This window comes from Megalobrama amblycephala, linkage group LG10 (genome assembly GCF_018812025.1).
Source record: "Megalobrama amblycephala isolate DHTTF-2021 linkage group LG10, ASM1881202v1, whole genome shotgun sequence".
Lineage (NCBI taxonomy): Eukaryota > Metazoa > Chordata > Actinopteri > Cypriniformes > Xenocyprididae > Megalobrama > Megalobrama amblycephala.
Genome location: NC_063053.1, coordinates 26896832 through 26916736, shown reverse-complemented (window position 1 = coordinate 26916736; position 19905 = coordinate 26896832). Strand labels below are relative to the sequence as shown.

Sequence of the window (19905 nt, the reverse complement as noted above, 5' to 3'; positions counted from 1 at the left end):
TAATCTAATAATTTTGTTTTAGTTAGTTTTGCCAAACACACATTACAGTTTTGGTTAGTTATCGTTTTTTTGTAATGCCTCGTTTTTATTTTTATTTCAGTTAACGACAATGTTTTTTCCCACCTAGTTTTCGTTTTTTTCGTTCTTTTCGTTAACGATTATAACCTTACTCACCTTTCCGACAACGTTAAGTCGTCTCACCCGACAACCGCGACAATCTCCTTCTAGTGCCGCTCATGCAGGCTCAGCTCAGGTGCCGGTCGCGTGCAGCGCTGCAGCCACATAAACAGTTTGCCCTTCCCCTACTGACTTTCATTTTCGGACGGGTGCCCAAATATGGAAGTGAATGATTTTTTTATTTATTTTTTTTTTTTTTTTTTTAAATCTAGGCCTACGTGAAATTCTGCATCCATTGTACGATTTTTTTTTTTCCACCTCGGAAGGGCAACGTGAGTCGAGAAGGGCATATGGGCAGTTGCCCGGGCAACCTGAGCAACCCCCCTGTGCACGTCCCTGTCTGGCACGATTGTTTGATACCATACTGTCGTTTACAGTTTCATCAAACAGCAAAGTAGGCTACAGACTGATTTAGATGATCGTTTGTTCTTTTAACTGTTGCTGGTTTGAGTCACGTGCACCTTCATTTAGTAAAGATCAAAAGAGACTAGCTTGTAAAAAGAGAGCTTTGCATAATAAAAATGTGCAACTTGGATTTATTCAATTGTGTTCAACAAGCATTAAATTTACCATGAACACGCTGCTTGAATGATTTTTTTTATTATTATTTTATTTTTTATTTTTTTATTACATTTATTTGTTTACTTTTTAGTTCTATTTCCCAATACTTATCCAGACCTGGTACTCAAATTGCTCAAATCAAATTCTATGCTTTATCAAACTGCATAGGAACATACAACATAACAGTTTATTCACTGGTTATTTGTCTATGGTTCGTTACGTTACTTACAGATTTCTGCTAGTTCTAAATATAGATAAACATACAGATGAATAGAAGGTAAAATTTATTTAAATGCATCAGCAAAAGAACGATTTTAAGAATTTGTCCTACCAGTCTGTGCCTCGTCTCAATAGTGAAGCTGTGGGTTGAAGTTACAGAAATGCATACTATTACTTTAAGTTTCCAAGCGATTTGTTGATAAATCGCAGAACAGCGATGACAATAAGTTCCGAGTTTCATAGTGATTCAGCGTGCGAACTGAACGTGATATATGAGCCACTGTTTGCGTGTTTAACCGCAAGGAAGCGGCACAGTAATTTATAACGGCAAGTCACAGAAACAATCCCCCGATCAACATTGATCCAGATGGAATGACTGAAAATTCAGGAAAGACGACGAGAAGGATTTAAACTGTGCTTCTTGCGGGGTTGAGCCGATGGAGTGGAGAGTGTGAGCCGGCTGGGAACTGGATCTGCGCTGCGGCGCGGCTCCGGGTTTACTGAAGGCCTGCTGCGGCGGCCTGGCGCTGGAAGAAGGCCCGTTCCGTCGCGGGAAGAGGCGGCATTGCCCGAGACTCGAGCTTGGTGCTCGGCTGCCTTATTGTCATTTTTCTGTGACAGTAATGATTGAATGGGCTAGAGTAGGGAAATACACAGAAGGATATCGCGGATGATTCGGACGTGGTGACAGGCCTCGGCGTTTTGGCATGCAGGGACCCGTTTGTTTGGGCTGACGCCCCTCCGAAATAATGCCGTTGGATTGGAGAAAAATTGTTCTTAAGGCCAGAGGATTGTGGCAAAGATTCCTCGAGGATGAAAGATTCTTCATCGGACGCGACTTCAGACATGTTAGGAACTTAGGGCGGGACCAAATGCTGGAAACTGTCGAGGATCCTTGGGTGAGTTTGACTGTGATTATATACAGGCCTGAACTCATGCCGATTGGGTAGATACGTTGATTACAGATTGTTGACCGCTGGTTGAGATGACGTAATGATTAAGATTATGAAATGATTGGGTATCTTATTTGACTTGTTCCTCCTGAACTACGTTTATAAAACATAATTTATGTGGAAAACACTTGCGACTCCAAAGGAGTGAATGGCCATATAACAAGAAGAAGAAGAAGAAGAAAACACTTGCGAGGTCCGACGGTTAAGCAGAGCGGTTAAGATAGGGGCTTGAATAATTAATAATCAATATAACCTGACGAAAAGATATTTATTAAATGTTATCCACATTATATTTCATCTGCAACAGCATTGTGAACTTTTATAACGATGCGTTTGGTCATTAACTTTTAAATGCATCATTATGCAAAGATGAGGAGAGTTCTCTGCATGAAAGACCCATGACTGGAAGATCAACGTGCGACTACATTTCTCTCCGAAACGGTAGGAAAATAAATTTAATTCAATGTGGAGGATTTTAACTGTGACAAGATGATTGACAGGGTAGTTTAAACAGTTACAGGTTGCGTAAATAAGCGACAGAACGTCCGTTAAAGACGCAGTTATGACGAGGTAGTATGTCCCAAAGCTTGTCTACTCTTCTGCTACACACTCAAATGTATGTACTTTTTCTTTACAAAAACAGTAAATGCTTTTTGGACGTAGTATAAGTAGGCGAATTGGGACGCAGCTTAGGAGTACGACCGTTCTAAGATGGCGGCCGCAAATCTTAGCGCCCAGCGGCCAATAGGGCGTCTACCTATATGATGTCTATGTTTAGAACGACTTGAGCATAATTTCACTTTGAACATAAGTTGCACATTGTTACTTTCGAACCCTTCAGTTGGACGAAAGTAACGTACTCGGTTATGTATAGCCCGTTACCCCGCCCCTTTTGGCGGGCTCGAGCGGGCTGGCTCACCATTGGTTTTCGTTCACCACTATTCGTTTACTTTAAAGGCTCTCTAAGCGATTCTGAGTGGAGTAACTTCCTGTTGACGTTCGAAGTGTTGTCAAACAAAACAGAGGCTAGCTAGACCCTCCCTCCTACTCCTCCTGGCCCTCCCCTCCGTGCTTCCTGAAACAGTCATGAACGCGCATTTAAAATGTAAGTAGCTTGCGTATTGACGCTGCTTGTCGGTTATTGGCTGGAGCATGTTTATTATGCTAAGTGGTCCAGGCTGCATCAGTTTGTTTTTATTTCCGTTTTTGTAGCTTGTGGCGACTACAGAGACCGCGTTTTTTTACAGTGTGTTCAGGGGACAGGCAGCTAGCGGATAGTGAGGAGATGTTTGCTGTACGTGACAAAAAATGTTTTGGCCTAAAAACACGTGACTTCGCTTAGAGCACCTTTAACTCCACAAACCAATGGCCGTGCAGTTACACTGCGTGATTGAATAAAGGCTTCAGAAATCAGAGAAAAAGGAGTTTTCCCCATATGCGTCTTGTCTGTATAATAAGACGTATGATGCAGTACGAGTGAATTTCAGTTACTCATTACAAATGTATTGGAGTAAAAAGTAAATTTACTTGTTCAAAAGAAGTGGTCAAGTAGAGAGTAAAAGTTGCTAATATCTTTGATACTCAGTACATCTACAAAGTAGCCAAAAGGATAGTTAAGTACAGTAACTAATTACATTTACTCAAATACTTTACACCACTGCTGAACACTAAGGGTCATCAATGTGCAATTTGGGAAATCTGACATCATTGTGGAAGTTCAGAACACTTTTGCATGTTAGATTCTATAGATGGTGTTTTTCTATCTGAGTGATTGAATTTGTATTGTAGTTTTTCAGTTTTGTATTCATTTTTTTTTTTTTTTTTAGCTTTTTAATATAGCACAGTGAAGGAGAGAGACAGGATGCAGTGATGTAGCAGAGGGAAACTATCACAAAAAGACCAGCAGCCAGGACATGAACTCTGGTCGCCTGCGGTACTGCTGCACCATATGTCACACCACAGCCTACAAGCTTATGACTCTGACATATGTTTTTATAGTACATCAAATTATTATTTTTTTTTTCCTCATCAAATTAGATTTTTCATTATATGATCCTTTGTATGGAAGCTTTTTTCAGATAATTTTAAATAATCAAATAATAAAAATGTATGCAATGAATGTGGCCTAATAATAATAATAATAATAATAATAATTTTCACAGCACCAATACATCTTCCTTGTCAGAAAAAAATAAATTGTTGGTTTGAATTTTCGCTACAGTGAATTTTCTTAAAGAGACAGTTCACCCAAAAATGAAAACTGTCATCATTTACTTTCCTTGACCCATTTGAAGCTTTAGACAAAATCAATTCTCTCACATGATTGATAAGCGTTGATTAAGTTTTGAGCCTTGAAAATCCTGTCAAGTCTCCTCTATTTATTATGGCCATTTATGCAATACAATAATTTCAAAGCACATTCACAGTAATAAACTAACAGAAAATGTAAATAACAGAATCAATGATGCAAACTTCAAAAACAAGTCAAATATGTGATCAAATATGAGACAAATTCAAATTCTGCTGTAAAGCAGCTCTACAGACAACAATAGTGCCATTATTTAGCTCAAGTCAGTTTTATGTTGAATAAATTCACTAGTGATGGTGCAAAATTGGTCAATTATGAAACAAATTCAATTGTCAGTTCAGTGTTGATTCAGATAACTGTGTAAAGTTCATAAATTATGAAACGAGTTAAACCTAGCTAAGCAGCTCTACAGAAGACAATATTGTCTTTATTCAGCTCAAATCAGTTCATTGTTGATTCAGTTTAGTAGTGATGTTGCAAAATTGGTCAATTATGAAACAAATTCATTTGAGCTGTAAAGCAGCTCTACAGAAGACAACAGGATCCTCATCCAGCTGAATTCAGTTTAAGTTTTGTTCTCATCCTGTGACAGCCAGCAACATCTGTGAAGATGAGAGCACATGTCAATCAATGAAACAAACAACTAAAGCCTTGAACAATTTCTATACTGAAAACTTTGCTTTGGAGGCTTTTTATCCAGAGGAATGGCAGAAAATTCTAAAGGAGGTCATAATCTGTTGGAATGGGATCTTCAGTGGCCTCATCCCACCTGTGAGCCGGAATGCTGTAGGTCAAATCCGTAGTTCATTTTCACACTTCGCTTGAATTGTTTTTCGTTGCTCTCCTCCTGCTAACCCTCACTGAAGCTGTACAATTCACTCAGTATTTGACATTGCGTTTTTTTTTGCTCCCCTTTATTTTGCTGCAATCATGAACTGCCCATCCTCTCTCCTTTTTTTTTTTTTTTTTTTTTTCTCCCACAGGGAGTGTTTCTGTTTCGGAAAATGGATGGAACTCTCAGTATTCTATCTCTCCTAATGTTATAACTCACATCCCACATCAATCCATTCATCCGTCCATCCATCCATCACCTGTCAGCTCTTTTCATTACCCGTCCTGTTCTTGCGGAATAGAAAGCCGTTTCCACCACACTTTCCCATAGATAAGGGGGTGTGAGCCAGTTGACACAGAAACTGTTATCAGAAGTCTTGCTTTTATATCGGGACCACCAGGGATTCTCTAGCATGGACATGCCCTGGGTAACATAACCAGCTATTTTCCCCCTGCAGAGATCTCTTTTTGCCTGCTGTTCACGGTTGTGCCGTCTAGTCACACAACAACTACAGTATTGGAATATTTGATTAAAGCCTTCTGTGCACTCTGAGGTTGATCAGATCAATTTAAAACTCATTACTGATTTAAATGCAAGGGTAAGTGCTGAACTACTAATAACAATATGCTTTTAAAGTCTGTCAGTGTGAAAATCCATTGTAGATTGTTGCCAAGGGTTACTAACTTATTCAATTCATAGAGGGAGAGTGGAAAAAATCAAATGAGCCTGTGCTGTGAAAGCCGTGCAGTGAGAGCCAGATATGAAGACGCCGTTTAAGGGAAGAACAGAGACAGAGGTGAGAGACGCCACGTTCCTCGTAAAGATAATAGCATTAAAACGTTAGCAGCTGTAAACACAGCAGACTCGGTGCATTCCGTCAAAAACAAATGTAAAAAGACTTACATTTAAAGATAGATAAGTTGAATCCAAGTTAGACAGAAACAAGTTTTAATGTAGTTTGTGATCGTTTTAATTCACACACACATAATTCAACGTTCTTCCAATAACATTAATAGAAAGTACTGTCAGAGTTATATGAAATAATGTTTGCAAAATGATAAAATGGGATGTTCTCTTAAAGGATTATTTCACTTTCAAATGAAAATTAGCCCAAGATTTACTCACCCTCAAGCCATGCTAGGTGTATATGACTTTCTTCTTTCTAATGAACACAATTGGAGGTTGTAAATATTCTGAGGCATCCAAGCTTCATAATGGCAGTGAGTGGGATCAATGAGTATGAGCTGAAGAAAGTCTCCATCCACAAGTATCTAGCTTCTGCCAGACCGCCTTCCGTATTTTACTTACGAAGAAAGTGTACTCTTGCAGTTCAGAACACTTACGCTAAGTCCTATGCCTTCCCTATTCCACTTATGGTAAAGGCAGACGGCTTCGGAGCATTATGAATCAGCGTATAAAATCATGATTCGGATCGCGTGTTTCGAAGATGAACGAAGGTCTTACGGGTGTGGAACAGCATGAGGGTGAGTAATAATTGACAAAATCTTTTTTGGGTGAACTAACCCTTTAACTTCATACAAGAATACAATAGGCTACACAAAGTAATGGATCTGTGACAGAGCACTTTAGTTGTTTGGTTTAGTGTGTATTTTTATATCTCTGCTACTGAGTTCAGAGATGCACGTGATTTTACACACATCAACATGCCTGAAATATGAAAGCTTTTTTGCACCTACTCTGACATGACGCACAGATCCATAAACTTCCAGAGTTTTCTTCTATACCGCTAGCAATTGTAGCTTGTCTGTCAGAAATATTACATGCAATTTGTGCATGGCGTAATGATGTTCTTTACCAGGTTAAACACAATATTTTATAAAATATTTAAAGTGATGTACAGTCACATCAGGTAAAGGTTGTATTTGTGCAGTTGTCTAATAAAAACGTTATTCTAGAGAGAACATACACCAAAAAATATTGATTACTCATCCTGCACTCATTAGCACTGACATCTTGTCAGAAAATCATGGTTCATGGCTGTGATTGGGGAGTGATTTCTGTTACTGGCTAAGCAATATGCATACATATATCTGCCACCACAATGTGATGAATCACTTGTTTATCAGGAGGTCTGCATGAAATGATTATTTATCTGTTATTGCTGATTCATGTGATTTGCTGCTATTGCTGATTCATTCAAATCAATCTCATGCAGTCATGACTTGTGTGTTTTTGATTGTGTGTTTTCTGAACAGCCAAAAACGTTTCACAACAATATCATCATCAATTTTTATTTTTTCCATTTTATATTCACTTCTGTGTTCTAAATAATTAAAGTTGAACAAATCCTCAGTACTATATGCCTGGATGGAATCTGAGGATTTTTTCCCCCACTTTTTTTTCACTAATATTAATAAAATGTGCTGAAGGGCTTGTAGGCCCATCAGGCAGAATGCTGAAGGGTGAGGTGTATAAACTTGGCACCTCAAGGACTTTCAGCCTTTTTATTTTATTTCCTTAAAGGTGCTGAAAGTGATGTTATAGCTGTCTCGCTCTCAACAGGCATGTCAGCAAACCTGAAGGCTGATAATGAGTGACAGGAAGTGAGGACCTCAGAGACTTCTGATTGGCTACACAATAGCATCCTGTGGTCATATTCTTTGTTTGCTGTTTACAGAGCCTAGGGCTGTCGCAGACAGGTGGGATTTCTCAGGACACCTATTTCAGTGATATCTGTCAGTTTGGTGGGTACCATGTCTGTGTGCTACTCTATAAAACATCACTCACAGCACCTTTATAAACACATAGAGTTGGAAAGCAGTGATTCTGTAAGGAAGTATTATTATTTTATTTTTAAATTATATGATTCAAACTGATTTAATCTGTTTTCTTTTTTTTCTTTTTTTTTTTTTTTTTTGATTGTTCAAGGCTAATTTAGTTATGGCTTTAATGCGGCTTCTGTAGCTAAGGTCAGAATCCAGGATGACACCAAGACTCCTGAATTCATGTTTAGTTTTTAGACCTCTGGAGTCAAGGAGGTATTCATTCACCTTTGATATTTCATCTTTAGTGCCAAATACAATGAACTCGGTTTTGTCTTTATGTAACTGAAGAAAGTTTTGGCACATCCAAGGGAGGCTATGGGACTGCATACACTTGGTGATAGAGCTAGGTCTGGGTGTCATCTGCATAGCTGTGATCATCATTATTGTGCTGTTATATTATAGGTGTTTGCGGGCAGTTAGTGTTGAACAGCCTGGCACATACTGCAGGTGTGTGGTGAAGGGAAAAATCAAAGTTGTCCATAAGAACCCTTGCACCACATCTGTTATGGTGAAGGCCATCAGATTTGAGTTCTCTGTGACCCCAGAAAGTTCATGGTCCACTAACAAAACAGTGAGGCTTTATTTTTTTCAAGGGTTTTAAAAAAAGATCCTCAAAATCCTTCTGTTGAAGTTCTGACTGTTCTTTCCCATTGTCATTACAATATTGCATTACTCCCTAAAAATGTAACTACAACCCGAATTTTTTTTAATTGAAATTTTAAAATGAAAACTAAAGACTTTCAAATCACATGAGCCAATATATTGTGCACAAAAAAACATAGGTAACATAACAAATGTTTAAACTAAGAAATTTTACAATTTGATGCACAATATGAGTACAATATGTTGTTCTAAAACCTTTATATACAATTGCAAGAAAGTATGTGAACCACTTGCAGAATCTGTGAAAATGTGCAAAATTTTGCCAAAATAAGAGAGATCATACAAAATGCATGTTATTTTTTATTTAGTACTGTCCTGAGTAAGATATTTTACATAAAAGATGTTTACATATAATCCATAAGACAATAGCTAAAAAAAAAAAAAAAAAAAAAAAAAAAATAGCTGAATTTATTAAAATGACCCAGTTCAAAAGTTTGTGAACCTTTGATTCTTAATACTGTGTCATTACCTGGATGATCTATGACTGTTTTTTTTTTTTTTTTTTTTTTTTGTTTTGTGATGGTTGTTCATGAATCCCTTGTTTATTCTGAGCAGTTAAACTGAGCTCTGTTCTTCAGAAAAAAATCTCGAGGTCCCAAAGATTTTTAAGTTTTCCAGCATCTTTTGCATATTTGAACCCTTTACAACAATGACTGAATGATTTTGAGATCCATCTTTTCACATGGAAGACAACTGAGGGACTCAAACACAACTATTAAAAAAGGTTCAAACATTTACTGATGCTTTAGAAGAAAACACGATGATGCATTAAGAGTTGGGGGGTGAAAACTTTTGAACCGGATGAAGAGGTCCAAATTTTTCTTATTTCGCTTGAATATCCTTTTTTTTTTTTTTTTTTTTTTTTTTTTTTTTTCATTTAGTACTGCCCTTCGGAAGCAACAGAAGATACTTGCATGTTTCCCGGAAGACAAATTAAATACAATTTACCTTAATATTCAAATTCCAAATGTTTTCACACCCCATCTATTAATGCATCATGTTTTTGATTTTGTTTTTCTAGAGCATCAGTGAATGTTTGAACCTTTTTTTAAAAATTGTGTTTGAGTTGTCCTCAGTGTGAAAAGATGGATCTCAAAATCATTCAGTCACTGCTGTTAAGGGTTCAAATATGCAAACTTGTTTGCTTTATAACAACAACAACAACAACAACAAAATCCTATTTTTGGCAAATGTAAAGGCCCTTTCACACCAAAAGTGAAATGAATAAGCCTCAGGCTGAAGGAAATGCAAATTCATGGCTGTACAGAAGCGGGTGCAGCTCAAACAAACCTTTCAGCTGTCCTGCCATTCTGGATTGCAGAAGAATAGTATGCAGGAGAAGAAAGCTCAGCAGTCTTACTTTAGCAATAAAAAAAGTGATGCTTATTAGTATGGTAGAATTGGATCATCGAAAGTCAGCAGTAAAGACATTGGTTAATAAAGTGAGATTAAATACATAAAGTATATTTGTGTTATTTAACATTTAATTATTGCAGATTTGCGTAATATTCTTAGTTTGCATTTCACTGTTTATCCATTTTGAGGAATTCTGAATCTGTTTTTGTGGAAGTGAGATGAGTAAATGCGTGCTCACATTCAGAACCATAATATTGATCGTGTTTACACAGCTCACACGTCTCTGCACCTCCACTCCAAATTTCTCTCAACATGGGAAAATGGGAAAACAAATTAACTTGCATTACTTGTTTCAAAATGCAGGGTTCGTACGGTCATGAAAAACCTGGAAAAGTCATGGAATTTTAAAATGGCTATTTCCAGGCCTGGAAAAGTTTTGGAAAAATTAATTAACCCACAAAGTTTTGGAAAAGTCATGGAAATTTGTTTCACAATCTCCGTATATTCGAATATAGTTAATATTTGTTAAATTACAATAGTTAACGTTCGCACTATCCGTCACGTGACGTTCTCTGCGTGGGGTAACGCAATTTCAGCTAATAGTATTGTGTAGCAATGCCAGGGAAATGCAGATTTAAAAATGTATGGCTTCATGATGAAAAGTATGCAGCTGCGTGCTCGACTGCTTCCAACCCAATCGCTGGCTTTTTCACCCGTGCGACTGACGTGACACCCGCTCCCAGCTGCGGTGCTTCCCTCTCATCCACTGTAAAACAAGGGACCATTTTGAGTGCTTTATCCAGAAACGAAACCCTAACTGCAGAGGTAGGCTACTGTGCAGGAACAGTGTTGCTGGACACTTTTATTTATTTTTTTAGTTTAACATTGTTGCTTCCCCTTGATTTATGTTAATTTTCTCCCATGGATTACGTTAATCCATTTCTAAGCGGTTCTCAGGGTTTTATGTAGCCTATGTTATGAAACTTTGTTGGGCCGTTCACACAGAACGCGTTTTTCTATTCCAATGCGCTACTTTCCTATTGTTTTTCTATGTAAACACGCGCTTGACGGATGTGCATGCGTCTTTTGCAGCGCCTCTCACATGAGCGCCGCGTTTTTAAGACGCCATGTCAAGTTAAAAGAATTTCAACTTTTACACGCAGCGCCGCTCATCAATGTCAGTTCCAAAACAGTGGACCAATCAGAAGAACTCGGAGGCAGGGCAAGCGTTGCGAGTTGGCATGACAACTGTTTTATATAATGGCAACATGGAGGAGGCGCTCATTATTATCTTTTTTTCTTTTTTTCCATGTCAAAACTTGTATCTGTAAATTCTGCAGTTTGCCTATTTCTATTATTTCCATTATTGCATCACGTCTCAAAGGCGCGTCTTGAGACTCTCGCGTTCTATGCTGCGCTTTTTTAAAAACCACTCCTGAGCGCCGCGTCTCACGTTTTTAGACGCAAAGACGCGTTCTGTGTGCAAGCGTTATTTAAATAAATATTTCATATTCTACTGTACACTACAAAGCTTGTCATTTATTTTAGTAAAAATATGCTGGGTGTAACATGGATTTTCTTCTTATTTAACATGTATACATAGACATTTCATGAAACATTAGGTCATGAAATTTTACTTAAAGTCATGGAAAAGTCATGGAATTTTATTGGTAAAAATGTATACGAACCCTGAAAATGTAACTTAGATATTTTGTTGTATATTTAAAAGTGATGTGTAACTTTTCTAGTTACTTGAAAAAAGTAATCTGATTATGTAACTTTTGTAATGCGTTACCCCCAACACTGTTTATAATAACTTGTGTGACAGACAGATGATTTGTCAACGTGCCGTGAAATTCCTTATTAAAATTCAAAACGGTTGCTCTGGGCAGGCAGTAAGTGGTGGTAGCCTTGCCACCTGCATGTCTGATAATAGATCCACCCACAAACAGAGTGCTGTACTCAGCCGTTATCTTAGCAGGGCACCGTTACATGTTTGGCCTTGAGTGTCTACTAGCAGTAGCATTTGTGCAAGTTTCTGATTCATGTGCTTTTTTTTTTTTTTTTTTTTTTTTTTTTTTTTTTTTTTTTTTTTCAAATTGTACTTGAGGTATCTTCTTTACCCATATTTATTAATGGTTCAAATCAGTTTTTGAGCTGTAAGGGTGTTGAAAGTGTAGAGATTGAGGATGCTAATATACCACAATATTTGATTCTCTGAGATTGTGGCAGTCCTTAAGTCTAGCTCCCTGTTTATGCCATTGGTATATATTCTCTGATGTGTCTCAGCAGCTACACTCTAAAAAATGCTGGGTTAAAAACAACCCAAGTTGGGTTGAAAATGGACAAACCCAGCGACTGGGTTGTTTTAACCCAGCGGTAGGGTTAAATGTTTGCCCAACCTGCTGGGTAGTTTTATTTAACTCAACTATTGTTTAAAAATTACTGTATTGCTTTATTAAAATTAACCCAAAGTATGTTGGAAATGAACATTTATTAATGTTCAATGAATAATTATTAAACAATAAACATTTATTAAATTGCTTATTAATAAATTTATATTAATAAACTATTAAACTATTAAATTTATATTAATAAAATATTAAAGCTTATTAATAAACATTCACCTTTTGTCTATTATTGTTGCCTCTAATTGCATCTGGTTTTTAATTTCCCAACTATTTTGGGTTCATTTTTAGCTAGCCATATAGCAATTTTTAAACAATAGTTGGTTTAAATAAAACTACCCAGCAGGTTGGGCAAACATTTAACCCAACTGCTGGGTTTGTCCATTTTCAACCCAACTTGGGTTGTTTTTAACCCAGCATTTTTTAGAGTGTATAGGCTGAGAGGTTGGAGGGTGAGCTCCCCTGTTTATTTTGGGATTAGCCAGACAGCTTTATCCCATTTGCAGCTTCTTCAAAACGCTGCGGCTTGACTCTTGAGTGGGGTTAAAAAGAGGGAGCAAATTACTCCTATTTTACGCTCACTACACTGGTTGCCTGTTTGTTTTAGAGTGGATTTTAAAATTTTGCTCCTTGTTTATAAATCTTGAAATGGTTTGGCCCCTACCTATCTCTGTGAGTTACTGACTGTGTATCAACCCATTAGATCCCTTCGGTCTTCCAACCAGGATCTATTCTACCCCTAAGTTGAGACTTAAGTGCAGGGGAGATCGTGCTTTTTGTATTGCTGCCCCCAGGCTTTGGAACGCCTTGCCACTCGCCATTAGACAAGCTTCTTCTGTTAATATTTTTAAGTCCAGGCTAAAGACATTTTTATTTTCTAAAGCATATGGTTGATGGGATAGTTGTATGATTTTATAACTTTACTGTTTGTTTGTTTGTTTGTTTGTGTGTTTTTCTGTTTAATGACTTACTGGAATGCACATTGTTCGACAGAAGATGAAATTAATTGAGCTATATAAATAAATTGTCATTGTCATTGTTCCAATCGGGGTAGCAGTGCCGTAAGTAGCTTTATTTCAAGGACTGCAATTTTTATTTTTTTTTTTACTGTATTTTTATTTACAGTATTTTTTAATTGCTAACATACTTTTGTCCAATCTGTAGTCACATTTTCAAAACTCTAAAACACTTTTAGCAGAACATCCGTCTGTTGTGGCCATACCATTAACACAATTCATGTCGTTTTCACACAAAATGCAGTCAATTAACACGTTTCTTAAATGCTTACACTGTAAAAAAAATCCCGTTGTTTCTACGGAAAAATACCGGCAGCTGTGGTTACCAGAACAATACTGTAAAAATGACATCAAACCGTAAACATACTTACGGAGTTACATGTGAATTTTACATTTTAAATCTGTTAAATTTACGGTAAAATAACTGATTTCATTAACTGATATAATGTTAATTTACCAACCTAATGAAGTACTAATATCTGTTTTGTACCTTTATAATACACTGACAGTCACCAAACACAGTGGTGATGAGAGTCACATGATGAATCAAAGTTCATCACCAGCAGCTTTTCCACAAGCTGAGAAGGACAACAGTAACATATAGAAGGTGCACACAGTGTCATTCACACACACACTAAACACCATCATGGTAACATGCATGAAATTTTAAAAATGCAATAAACATTAATTTAACAACATTAGATGTAACATAAAACCCTAATGTACATAACTGATTAGAAAAAAATGAGAAAAACTAAGAAGAAACAGAGTTATTTCAACGAAAATATATCAAATGTGAAGTATCACGCAGGGAATTGTGGGAATGTCAATATACGGTTTTTCACTGTAAATTTTACAATGAATTGTTATTTTTCACTTCCAAAAACTGTGAATTTAACGGTATTTTACCGTAAAATTACATTAAATGTACCATTAGATCTATTACAGTTATTCACCGTATATAGTACGGAAACTTTCTGTAAACCAATCAACAGTTTTTCACCGCAGCATTTTTACAGTCTTTTACTGTTAAAATCACGGTCATTTTTTACAGTGTACATTTTCATATAAGCTTACCCCATACCAAAATCATGGATCTTTCTCATCTAATTTGCAAATGCTTAAACACAGCAAGTCAGAAATGAAGACCCAATGTTCAATCATTAAATATAGTATGAAACCTATACTTTTGCAACAACAGCAGTACTGGAAAATAAATATAAAACAAATACTGAAACAATTGATAAGCATTTTTAATTAGCAGATCACTGAAATATTGAGAAATAGCAGATTCCAATCTCAGCTGGAGGCACAGTCAGGTGTTGAAGTTCTTTCCATTACATGGACATACAGTAAAATAGGACTCTTTGAATCGGATTAGTTCAGTGTGGATGAAGAACAACACAGAGGAGCAGAGAGAAAATAATGTCTGGGTGAGGGAGAGGAATAGATGAAGGAGGAAAGGAGAAGTTGAATCAGGACAAGGGAGAAGATGATGTATGGGAGAGGAGGAAGAATGTGTGCTGGACTGTGCATCTCTGTTTTTTCCACTTACACATGTGAAACTTATTTCTGCCATGAATAGAAAATAAAAAAAGGTAATTATGTCTTTTTATCTCACAATTGACTTTTTTAACTCAATTCCTGTAGTTTATATATCACAATTCTGGAGACAAAAAGTCAGAACTGTGAGATGTAAACTCACAATTGCAATCAATCAATCAATCAATCAATCAATCAATCAATCAATCAATCAATCAATCAATCAATCAATCAATCAATCAATCAATCAATCAATCAATCAATCAATCAATCAATAAATAAATAAATAAATAAATAAATAAATAGAATTGTGAGATACAATTATCTTTTATACTTTTATTCTGTGATGGAAAAAAAGCTTCAACCATAACCAAAGGCCATGTATGTTGGATTTGTTGTTGATCAATGGCAGCAATTTCATGTTTTCATTTCAGTAAAAGCTTTATACTACACTACAGTTTTTTTTCAATTGCTAAAAAGCGTTTACCAATACTTTAAGTACTTTTTCTAAACTCTTAACACAGCAACACGCATATACAGGTGCTGGTCATATAATTAGAATATCATAAAAAAGTTGATTTATTTCACTAATTCCTTTCAAAAAGTGAAACTTGTATATTATATTCATTCATTACACACAGACTGATATATTTCAAATGTTTATTTCTTTTAATTTTGATGATTATAACTGACAACTAAGGAAAATCCCAAATTCAGTATCTCAGAAATCTCAGTATCTCTTAAGACCAATACAAAGAAAGGATTTTTAGAAATCTTGGCCAACTGAAAAGTATGAACATGAAAAGTATGAGCATGTACAGCACTCAATACTTAGTTGGGGCTCCTTTTGCCTGAATTACTGCAGCAATGCGGCGTGGCATGGAGTCGATCAGTCTGTGGCACTGCTCAGGTGTTATGAGAGCCCAGGTTGCTCTGATAGTGGCCTTCAGCTCTTCTGCATTGTTGGGTCTGGCATATCGCATCTTCCTCTTCACAATACCCCATGGGTCAGGTGAGTTTGCTGGCCAATTAAGAACAGGGATACCATGGTCCTTAAACCAGGTACTGGTAGCTTTGGCACTGTGTGCAGGTGCCAAGTCCTGCTGGAAAATGAAATCTGCATCTCCATAAAGTTGGTCAGCAGCAGGAAGCATGAAGTGCTCTAAAACCTCCTGGTATACAGCTGCGTTGACCTTGGACCTCAGAAAACACAGTGGACCAACACCAGCAGATGACATGGCACCCCAAACCATCACTGACTGTGGAAACTTTGTTTCACAATCCTCTCCAGGGTGCGGTTATCCCTATTGCTTGTAAAAAATTTTCTATCACATCTTTTCCTTCACTTCGCCTCTCTATTAATGTGCTTGGACACAGAGATCTGTGAACAGCCAGCCTCTTTTGCAATGACCTTTTGTGTCTTGCCCTCCTTGTGCAAGGTGTCAATGGTCGTCTTTTGGACAACTGTCAAGTCAACAGTCTTCCCCATGATTGTGTAGCCTACAGAACTAGACTGAGAGACCTTTGCAGGTGTTTTGAGTTAATTAGCTGATTAGAGTGTGGCACCAGGTGTCTTCAATATTGAACCTTTTCATAATATTCTAATTTTCTGAGATACTGAATTTGGTATTTTCCTTAGTTGTCAGTTATAATCATCAAAATTAAAAGAAATAAACATTTGAAATATATCAGTCTGTGTGTAATGAATGAATATAATATACAAGTTTCACTTTTTGAATGGAATTAGTGAAATAAATCAACTTTTTTATGATATTCTAATTATATGACCAGCACCTGTATATAAGTGTTGCTGTGTTAAGAGTTTAGAAAAAGTACTTCAAGTATTGGTAAACGCTTTTTAGCAATTGAAAAAAAACTGTAACACAATTCATGTCATTTTCACACAAAATGCAATTAACACGTTTCTAAAATGCTTACATTTTCTTTTCATGTAAGCTTACCCCATACCAAAATCATGGATCTTACCCATACCAAAACTGCTGGCTAGGAGCATAAGAGACTTATTTTTTAAAAAAAAATAAATAAATACATATTTTTCTGACCCAATTTTTTATTGAATGTACATTTATAAGTGCCATTTTCAGAATTTTGTTTATCATTTTGGATAGATTTTTTTTTTTTCCACCACTGAGCTTGATGCAATGCATTTGGCACTGCCTTAGAATCTGGTCAAATGAAAGTAACTTCGAAAATCATAATGATGCTATATGGAACCGCTTTAGTATCTCACCTATGATGCCCTAAAATGCAGCTCACTGGGTTTTAGAGTCACAATGACATTTTTCTGAATGTGAAATCTTTTAAAGTCATGTGCCTTTCCAGAAAATTTGTCTTTTAGGGATAGTTGGTTCCAAGTTTCACAATCTGAAATGATCTGATAGTGTGGGAATTCTGAGAATCATCTGATTCAGTGTTCAGTCATCTGAAGCGCTCTCTCTCTCTCTCTCTCTCTCTCTCTCTCTCTCTCTCTCTCTCTCTCTCTCTCTCTCTCTCTCTCTCTCTCTCTCTCTCTCTCTCTCTCTCTCTCTCTCTCTCTCTCTCTCTCTCTCTCTCTCTCTCTCTCTCTCTCTCTCTCTCTCTCTCTCTCTCTCTCTCTCTCTCTCTCTCTCTCTCTCTCTCTCTCTCTCTCTCTCTCTCTCTCTCTCTCTCTCTCTCTCTCTCTCTCTCTCTCTCTCTCTCTCTCTCTCTGCGAAACCCCTTTGGGTTTAGTGTGGCGTCAGTGTACAGGCCAATGAGCATATAAATCATATTACAGTCAGTATATGAGTTACAGTCATCTGAAGGATTTATGGGTTGCCTCATCTGCATGTCTGTAGGGAGATGTGTCATAACTGTAAGGTAAACAATTCCGTTCAAATGAGTTACAGGAATAGTTCTCAAATAATTAAAATTCTGTCATTATTTACTAACCATGTTGTTCCAAACCTCACTTTATTTTCTCTGTTGAAAAAAAATTGGAAGAACTTTTAGACTGGTTTCTTTCATACAATGCAAGTCATGAGGACTGGGGCTGGGAAGCTCCAAATAAAGGTGAAAAAAGCACCATAAAAGAATTAGAATTTAGTCCATACAACTCATATGCTATATTCCAGGTCTTCTGAAGTTGTATGACTGCTAACTTTGAGCAATAGATGGAAATTTAAGTGATTTTATGAGTATATATTGATTAATCTTGCTTGATGGCCATATGGGAAAACTGAAAAAAAAAAAAATCTGTTTGGTGAAATAAGTGATGCATAAATTGCCTTTAACCATATAATGCATTAGAATACCGATATCCTGACCTCTGACCTGTGAAGCAGAAGCACTTGGTCATGATTCACTCATGGCAAGAATAGCTAATGTAAAGTGTTTTGCATGTGCATTTATGTGTGTCTCTCTCACACATACACAGAGCAAGACTTCAGGGACTGATGGGTGATCGGTCAGGTTGATGGTCAATAAATAGAAGAGTGAAGGGCCAGTAGGAGCACAGATCAACCCTACTGCAGACCAGGGCCGGAACCACCACAGACATTGAGGGGGACAAGTCCCACCCAATAATTAGAAATGTCCCCCTGTTTTCTGTAGTGTGAACAACTTCATTAAACATTTGTAGTATGCCTGCCATCCAATAACTGCAAATAACTTTGCTTCATATGACATGTAACAAAGCACAAAGTCTCAACTGTAAAATTTTGTTGATTTTATTGCAAAATTCAAACAATAAATGTGTAACAGAGGTTGTAACAGCCAAAACTGTGTGTTTACATGCATCACATTATGGTGTGCTGTGCCCTTTAAGAGACTGATCACTTCCCTTAACACGCGCTATGCGGTGATGATGTAGAAGAACTACGTGACTGTGAAATGAGAACCATGATAGATGTATGTGCTCTTCAATTTTTGTTACAGTATTGCTTTATTTTTATTTGTAACGCTAAGAAAGAGTCAATCTCTCATGTATGAGAGGAGCGCGTTCCTGTGTACCTGCCATTAAACGAGTGTAAATACAGACTTTTTCGCCTGCAAGCTCTTTCATTCTATTGATTTAACTGGCGTTATCTGGGCCAAAAGCCTTACAAAGTCCACTGAAGGAGTTTAACTGAACCCATGTGCAGTTTATTGAAAATGTGAACAGATACAAAATAAACAAAAAAGTCTTGACAAAAAGAGACTTGGCTTGGATTGGCTTGAAATAACATGAACTAAACTTGAATAGAAGCTTGAACTAGTGATGTTACGGTCTGTGCCGAGGCTTCGGAGCGTGTGTCAAGAAATCCCGGAAGCTTTCAGTGAAGCGCGTATCGAGGCTTGTATCACTTTAGGTCAATTACGTCATTGATGACGTTTGAAGCCTCGCTTCTGCCTGACTGGCGCGACATTTTGACAGATATATAAACCCATGGGATCCCCTCAGAATGACCAAAGAATTTATTACACACATTTAATAGCCCCATTCATTTAAAAACCAATACGTTTATTACACAGTTATGTTATACAATCATTATATACAACAAGAAAATACACATTACATTTATAAAAATATATTAGTCTTTATGGAAATTGTTTTTTTTCTTCACCGTTATTTCTAAGCCTTAACTGCCGCAAAATAAAGTGTATCACAGATCACATCAGGTCATCTGTAATGAATCTGCTTGTTTTACACTCTTTGACCACCAAGTGGTATTGTGAGCAAATGAAGCCTCGAGAAATGAACCCTTTTGTGAACCACCTGACTGAAAAGCTTCAATGCTTCATGAGGCTTCATCTCGCCATCACTAGCTTGAACTCACCAACAGCAGATTAAAGCTAAACAAGATACAATGGTAACATGAGGGCTATTTATACACAAAGACTAATGATATAACAAGGAACACCTGTGAGCAATCAAGACAATGACCCAATCACAAAACAGAACTGAGAAACCACATGACTAAATCAACCAATGACAGCATGACACATTCACAAGGGGAGCACATGGCAAGATCACATGAGGAGCAAGGGAATCACATGACAACAGGAACCAGGACAGTGAGCATAAATACAAAATAAAAAATATAAACATGAACCAAAACCCAAAA

General features: G+C 37.0%; 1 long non-coding RNA gene across 2 annotated transcripts; it reads left to right on the top strand.

Moving 5' to 3' along the window:
* The first annotated feature begins 771 nt into the window (after positions 1 to 771).
* Positions 772 to 18885, top strand: LOC125277242. 2 transcript variants are annotated; one of them, XR_007186856.1, is made up of 5 exons: positions 772 to 1856; positions 3737 to 5648; positions 5750 to 5846; positions 7689 to 7755; positions 18237 to 18885. It is a non-coding gene; the product is annotated as an uncharacterized LOC125277242 (long non-coding RNA). The 2 variants fall into 2 exon arrangements; XR_007186855.1 differs by having other exon boundaries at positions 774 to 2351.
* Positions 18886 to 19905: the final 1020 nt, after the last annotated feature.